Below are 8,505 nucleotides of genomic sequence, written 5' to 3'. Positions count from 1 at the left end.
AAACTAGACTGTAATTGGTTAGCTTTAGCTGGCCCTGTCAAAGTAAAAGCTTTTGCTATTGGCTCATAAGCCTAATATTATTGTGCTGATGCCCCTTTTCATGCCATTAACTGTTTGCGTCTGCCTGTCTCAGCTGTTGGCAGGCTGTACATCATTCTGATACTAGAATGCTTACTGTTCAGAAATATTGAGGCATACTCATTTCTTAAACGTCTTTCTATACAATTGTGATGAATACACGCATACACATCAGCTTGTATATATATATATATATATATATATATATATATATATATATATATATGTAGATATATATATATATATATATATATATATATATATACATACACACACTTGTATGCACACGTTTATACATATATATATTATATATCCACAAAATGGGTGCACTCATAGGTCTTTTATAGCGTCATCATAGTCTGCAGCGCTGTACAATGGGTAGACAGGATATAACAAGGAGTATTTACAATAATAATCTGACTTACAGAACAACAGTAGATAGATAGATAGACACACACACTCTATGGACAAAAGTATTGGGACACACCTCTTAATTATTGATTTCAGGTGTTTTAAGCAGACTCATTGCCACAGGTGTATAACATCAAGCACCTAGCAATGCAGTCTTTGTTTACAAACATTTGTGAAAAATGCCTGGGACTTAAATTAAAACATAGTTTTTTTTTTTGTTTGTTTGTTTTTTTTACTTTTTATTTAACATCCTCCATGTTAAATAAAGTTTTTTTCACAATAAAGTTTTTTTTTCAGATACCTCTTTCCTCCCAATCCCCTACCCCACTTTCTCCTCATCTCTTTTTTTGCAAACACGTACAATAATATAATATAATATAATATTATATATATATATATATATATATATGTATGTATGTATGTATAACAAAAACATTTTTTTAAATATTGAAAAATTGGACCCTAGGCATTTCCTTGGGCCACACTCCCTAGAATGCAATCACCAGCTTTGCACATAAAAACTCAGCATTAAAGGTACAGATAAAGCCCCCATAAATTACAGGCATAGATTACAGGTCGCACACCCCAAAGGCCAGCCCTGGCGTCCACATTCCCCACATAGAACCTGACCAGAACCCAGAGTGAGACAATTTTTTTCACCAAACAGCCCGCCCTCTGCCATCTTTGTCCCATAACACACTGTCTGTGCCAACTTGGTCCCCAAGGCTCAAACACCCTGCTTGAGTCATCTTTGCCTTTCCCTAAATCACATCCATAATACACATATCCATTAATGCATTCTCACAAATCATTCAAGCAATTTATCCACACGTTAATTAATTCTCTCACTCATTCACATAATTCATCCACACATTAATTCACTTTCTCACTCATTCACACAATTCATCCACACATTAATTAATTAATTATCTTACTCATTCACACAATACATCCACATATTAATGTATTCATTCTCTCTAATTCACACTCTTTATTTCAATATTCTTACTACCCCACTTTCTTACTTTCTATCCCCCCCTTTCTCACTACCTACCCCTTCTCCCCCTTCTCACACTACCTACCCCTTCTCACACCACCTCCCCTCTTCTCACATTATCTATCCTCTCTCTCTCCCCCTTTTCATACCACCTACCCCCTCCCCCCCTTCCAACACTACCTACCCTCTCTCCCCTCTTCCAACACTATCAACCCTCTCTCCCCCTTCCAACACTATCTACCATCTCCCCCCTTCTCACACTATCTACCCTTTCTTCCACCCTTCTAACATTATCTACCCTCTCCCAACCCCCCTTTGTAGTTCACTTACCGCGCTGAAGTCATGTGGTGGGAGGGCTATGCCTCTGTCTCGCTACTCTGCCGCGATGCTCGCGGCTTCACTGCTGAGCGCAGGCATATGATGTCATATTCCGGCGCTCAGCGTGAAGCGCCGGCACCGAGACAGATGCTTCGTTCTCCCACCACTGCAGTCAGGGCAGCGCTGAGGCAGGTGGCGGCTGGAACAGAGGAGACAGAGGGGCGCCGAGCAGTTGCCAAAAACTCTTGCATGAGCGACAGCTTGGCACTTGGCATTTCGATTGGGGGGATTTCTTTATTATTGCCTCCCCCCCATCCCCCCTAGTTCCTACGCCCATGAGCATGTTCTGTAAAGTGATGAATCACGCTTCTCTGTTTTGCAGTCTGATGGGTGAGTCTGGGTTTGGAGGAGATCAGGACTGCTTTGACTGTATTGTGCCAACTGTAAAGTTTGGTGGAGGAGGGATAATGGAAAGGGGCTGCTTTTCATGGGGTGGACTAGGCCCATTACTTCCAGTGAAGGGGAATCTAAATGCTTCAACATACCAAGACATACCCTGACCCTAACCCCATGGAACACCTTTGGGATGAACTGGAACGGATATTGCGGGCCAGGCCTTGTCGTTCAACATCAGTGCATGACCTCAAAAATGCTCTACCAAATGAATGGGCAAATTTCCCAAAGAAACACTCCAAACTCTTGTGGAAAGCCATCCCAGAAAAGTGGAAGCTGTTAAAACTGCAAAGGGGAGGAGAAAATATATCTAAATGTCAATGTCATCAAAGTTGGTGTAATGGTCAGGTGTCCCAATACTTGTCCATATAGTGTGTATCAGAGCTAAATCTTGGCCCAGTGCTAGGATGGCACTTCACAGGGGGCAGTATAAAAATCCGCACAACCCAGACCTGGCCCTTATATGGGTCCTGGGGTTTCATGTCACGTCTGCAATACAGCAGAGGATCCTCGCTGCAGAAATTGGGAAGGCGCCTCCTGGCGGAGGTGGAGAGCCCAGCAACGGAACACCGAAGTGTATAACGGACACAGGAGCGTAGCGAAGTACAAATAATCAGGAACAAAAATAATAAATAAAAATAATAAATTCAGGGGTCAGGCAGAAGAGTAGTCGGGGTCACAAGCAGAGGTCAGGGCAGGCAGCAAACAGCAAAGGTCAAAAACTAGCCGGAGTCAGAACCAATAAATAACAAGCAAATTCAGGAACGCTAGTGAAGGCTATTAGGCAGTATCACAGGCAAAGGTGAAGTGCATACTGAGGGTTTAAATATCCCTCTCAATCACAGGATCCTCCTACCCACCTAATTAGGGGGAGGAGGAAAAAAGATAAATGTCGCTTTAAGAAGCGACATGAATATTTATGAGTTAGCCGTTCGCGCATGCGCGAACGGCACTCCTGACGTCGAGGCGCGCGCCCCGTCAGGATCCAGTGATCTCTGCGGGGACGCGCGTCTATCCGCCGACGGAACGAGCAGGGGGCTGGACGCGCGGGCTGCGTCTCAGCTCCCCTACCCGCGGGACAACGGAGGAGGTAACATTCATTCCAGATAGATTTGTGGAAAAAGAAGTGTTTCTGCATCTTTCTCCATGAATCTATCTGCATTACTGGCCATTTGGTGTAGTTCATGAGGACAGCTTTTCCCCTGTTCCTCAAATCAGGGGCAGAAGGTGTGCCTGGAAGCCCTGCCCTTTTGGGAAATGCACTGGGAACATTGGGAACACTGGGAACATTGATGAACTTGAGGGGGGCAGTCTGCCCCGAGGGCCTCTCACAGGAAGGGTCAGACGCCTGAAGCAAAAGGTGCTGTATTTTTACATAGATCAGTGTGTGTTTTATTGAGGCTTCTACAGGAACTCTCTTGGGAGGTACAAAAGATTCTGGGATAACTAATTAGGGGCTGCAAGAGTCAGTCAGGGAAAGGAGAGGGCCGTGAACAGAAGTCTTTTGGGTCTGTAGACTCAGAACGAAGCTGCGCAAGGTGGTGTCCAGGAGAATGCTGTCAGCAGAAAGAGGCTTCCCTAGGATGAAGGAGAAATTAAAATAGCTGCATCATCATTTTAATGCTTAATTCCTTGTGGTTTGTATTGATTCATGTTTGGTGTATGATATATGTTTTATAACCTGTAACAGTGACCTAATTCAATATCAATATACCTTTTTCTATACACTTGTCTTTGTGCTTTCCCTAAAGAATAAACTGGTAAGAAGGTAATCATTTCTTACCAGGGGTGATTGAGGGAAGGTGTGCAAGGGGAAGGAGTATGCATGTATGACTGTATGTACGTTAGTGTATAAGTGTTTGCATGTGAGCATGTATGAATGTGTGTGACCATGGACAAAGTTGGCACTGTTAAGGTGTGTGTGTGTGTGTGTGTGTGTGTGTATATATTTATATATATATATATATATTTATATATCGTCTTATATTCGAGGTTGTCTTCTAATCAGACCTCAAATAGAGGTCTGACTACAAGACTAAGATCCAGATCCCCCGCAGCGCTGCAGGGGACCTGGAGCCTTCTCTCCAGCAGCCGGTGGAGGTCTGTACGATGCGGGCAGACAACCTCCGCTGCTGCCGGCACTGTGACGTAGCGCCAGTGTCACAGGACATTTTTTTCTGAAATGAAAAAACAGGTTTTGGATACTGGCAAAAATCTTCTGCAATGATGCAAAGGACCACCAGTCTTTTGTAGCAAGGGACCACTGGTGATGGAAATAAGCAAAGTCTTCCTCCTGCAGGAATCGGGGAGCTAGAATTTTCTCTCCTTATTTGCTGGTTTTCCCTTGAACTTCCCAAAGTTTCTATTGGAAGAGGACTGTGAGAGTCTCGCTCTGAATTGATATGCAGACTTTTCATTTTTGTATCTGTAAAGAGGAGCAAAAAAGTCTAGAATTCCATTTCTTCATTTCCTGAGGCAAGGTATTTTCCCCATCCGGTATTCTTTAAATTAATTAGCCTAGATGAGACACAAACAATCTTCTTCATATGGAATGGAGTATAAACTTTTTTAGAAGCTTTGAGCCATACGGTACAGCTAGCAACACTAGAAAGACCCATGGATATGGCAGCTAGGAGTGCAGCTTCTAATGAAGCATCACATAGAAAATCCCCAGCAAGACTGATATTCTCTAGCATTTTAAATATCTTAAGATGCATATGCAGAAAAAGATTCTTCCAATTGGGTTACCCAGACTAAGAGCCCCTAAAACTATAACAGACATGAGTAAAGGTTTACATTCTCCCCCAAATGCTAGGTAAGTTCTTCTAAGAGCACAATCAGTCTTTCTATCCTTAGCATCCTTAAGCCCAGAGGACTCTTCTATAGTAGTGGTATGCTTTCCTATGTGAAACACCGCCAGTAAAAGAACTATCCTGAACAGGTGTATCATCATACTCGATAACAAATTTAAGTGCCATAATTAATTTAGAAGTATTCTCCATAGCAAAAACAGCCACATTTTCTGTAATTTCTCCTTCCTCAGAAGATGACTTATCCTCTGTAATTTGAAAACATACATCCTCAGAAACCTGATCAGAGGAAGACTCAGACAATTCTGATGTTTACATTTAACTGATCATGCACTTATTTGTGAAGGCTGAACAGACTGGAGAATCTCTGTGAATGTTTGTAGAAGATTTGATTTTAGCCAGATTTGATTTTACATTCAAAAATTTCATATTTGAAATTTCTTCAGAGCAAGATTTTTCTTGTATACCTCTGGCATAGATTGTTCACAAGAGGCACAAATTAAATGTTTCCCTTTAGAATAAACTTTCTCTTTGTGTTCAGATTAAAGATCAGAAGGAGGATAATTACAGGCTCTCATCTTGTAAATAGCTAGAATGTATAAATACAATACTTAGGCTAAGTGTACATAAAGGAAGCAAAGAAGGCACAAAGCAACTAAAACCAGCACCGATACCTTTAAACCGCAACCTAGATCACCCAGAGAAATGCTCTATAAATTCCATGACATCATCAGAACACGACTGGAATCCAAGCAGGGCTGACAAGCTTGACTGCACAAGCCCCCCTAAATCTCAGAACAAAGGTGGCAGCTGTCTTTGGTGGCACCCTTATGTACAGCCCACTGTGAATACAAACCCTGGGGAAGTGTGGGGAAGAACTTCTGGTGCCTGCTCAACCAGGTGGCAGCACCATGAGACTCTGAGATAACCAGCTCAGGTAAGAAAAAAAAACAAACCCAGCCTGTCCCTGCCCAGGACAGGAAATACTGGGGATCAGTGGGTTAGTATAGACAGGTTTTTGCGCTACTTCTACCTATTTACATGTACCCTCAAGCACAAAGTCCCTTCCCACTTTACCTCATCATAGAATGCTTCCTTTGCAATGAGTCCGTCCTTGACATTCTGCCCTGCTAGATCTGCCCCAGTCCACTATAAATGCTACTATTATGAAGTACAAGTGTTTAGGTGTCAAACAGTTTAGCCATGAACGACAGAGCACACACACTCATGGAGTGGAGACGCCAAATGATGAAGCCTGTAACACGTAAAAATTGTCTGTCCTCTGTAGCATCGCCCACTACAGAGTTCCAAACTGCCTCTGGAAGCAACATCAGCGCAAGCACTGTGTGTCAGGAGCTTCATGAAATGGGTTTTTATGGCCAAGCAGCTACCCACAAGCCGAAGATCACTATAAACAATGCCAAGTGCTTCCTGGAGTGCTGTAAAGACCAATGCAACTGGAATCGGGAGCAGTAGTAATATATTCTCTGGAGTGATGAATCATGCTTCACTATCTGGAGTCTGATGGATGAATGTGGGTTTGGTAAACGTCAGGAAAATGCTACCTATAGGAATACATAGTTAAGCAGAGGAGGGATAATGGTCTGGGACTGTTTTTTGGGGTTTGGGCTAGGTCTCTTAGTACCAGTGAAAATGAATGCTACAGCATACCAAGACATTTTAGATGACTGTATGCTTCCAACCTTGTGGCACCAGTTTGTTGAATGCCCTTTCCTGTTCCAGCATAGGTGTGCCGCTGTACACAAAGCAAGGCCATTAAAGACATGGTTTTATCGTGGAACAGCTCAAGTGGCCTGCACAGAGCCCTGACCATAACACCACTGAACACCTTTGGGATAAATTAGAATTGTGAGCGATTCACCCCAAACACACCCCAGAACCTTGTGGAAGGCTTTCCTAGAAGAGTGGTGGCTGTTATAGCTGCAAAGGATGGGGGGACACCAAATTAATGCCCATGGTACAAAAGCTGATATAAGTGTGATAGTCAGTAGTTCACATACTTTCGGTCATATAGCAGTAAATTATAGAACAAGCCCAAAAGAAAGTTGAGATTTGGATTGGTGGCAGCCTGTTGCCACACTCTGAGTTCCAATGCAAAATAGCAAGCGTTGTTTTAACCATAACAACCAATGGAATGTTACAGTTGCATAGGTTAATACAATGACTGAAAAGTCCATCAAGTTCAACCCTTCCAAGTACCCATGTCTGTTGATCCCTAGGGTTCCTACTCATCACCTCCCCAATTTAACTTTGTTAGAAAAATCTGTTCAGCTGTAGTTTCCATGTTCCTCAATTAGTGTACACACACACACACACACAAATAATATTTTCTTTTAAGCACAAGTAGGGCTTTCTTTTGAAACCATATTCATATATATCAAAGATTTCATAATAAAAAAACATTTTTTTCACAGTTTTACATGTAAATAACTTGTATACAGCTAGAGACAATGGGAAATATACCCCAAATATATTCATTGACTTGTCCCATTTTGGAAACCACCAGAAATACCTAGGATTTACATCTATTTTGGCAGTTATAGGGCAAATATTACAAAGTGTGTACATTTTTTTCAAATTCCATTTTCCCCTCAAAGTCAGTATGATGGGACACCCAAACCCAATGATGCCCAACACGCATAGGTTTTGGTATGTTTTGTGGAAGCTACAATACCAAAACTGGAACATTTACAGTTTTTAACTGTAATGTGGCATTTTCAGAGATTGACTTTCTGGGCCCATATCTCATCTTTGGACAGTTTATCAGACCCCCAATTCAAGTTATCCCAATAAAAGTATATGTTTAGGAATAGTAGACAGCTCAGGCTATTAAAGGCATGGTAACGTTGGCACTTTTTATGCCATTTCATAACTGATATTTCCCAAAATTGATGGTCACGTTGTGTTTTTTTTATTATTTTTTTACATTTACATACATTGTTGCTTTTTATTTCTTGCCCAGACCATAAGTCACAGCAGACACACTATATTTTGTTCATCAGTATCCTTCAAGCCAGGTTAGCAGCCACTGATTCATAGTAGTTAACCCTTTGTTGTATATGGTTTACTTTTTAGTTAACTGGGGAGCATGGCAGGGGACGGGAAAGGGATTTTTTTTTTACATTTCTTGTAGGAGTAGCTTTGATGCTCTCGGACAGCAGTGCACAATGTATGGATACTCACCTCAGTTATGACCCAGGGGATCACTATTACCACTAGGGAACCCAGTGGGGCCTCTGTACAGAAGTAGGTTCCTCTATAGGGTTTTGCTGTACAGCAATTATGAGAATCCTACGAGGGTCTTCAGATTGTTGTTTGCAGCAATATGATTGCGGTAAATGAGGTATTGTGGGACTCGGTAAGGAAGCATCAGCAATGATGCCACTAGTGGAAAATACCCAAATATTTGTTCAGGCA

Source organism: Spea bombifrons, chromosome 2, assembly GCF_027358695.1.
Source record: "Spea bombifrons isolate aSpeBom1 chromosome 2, aSpeBom1.2.pri, whole genome shotgun sequence".
In the NCBI taxonomy this organism is placed as follows: Eukaryota; Metazoa; Chordata; class Amphibia; order Anura; family Pelobatidae; genus Spea; species Spea bombifrons.
This window is presented reverse-complemented; position numbering follows the sequence as displayed.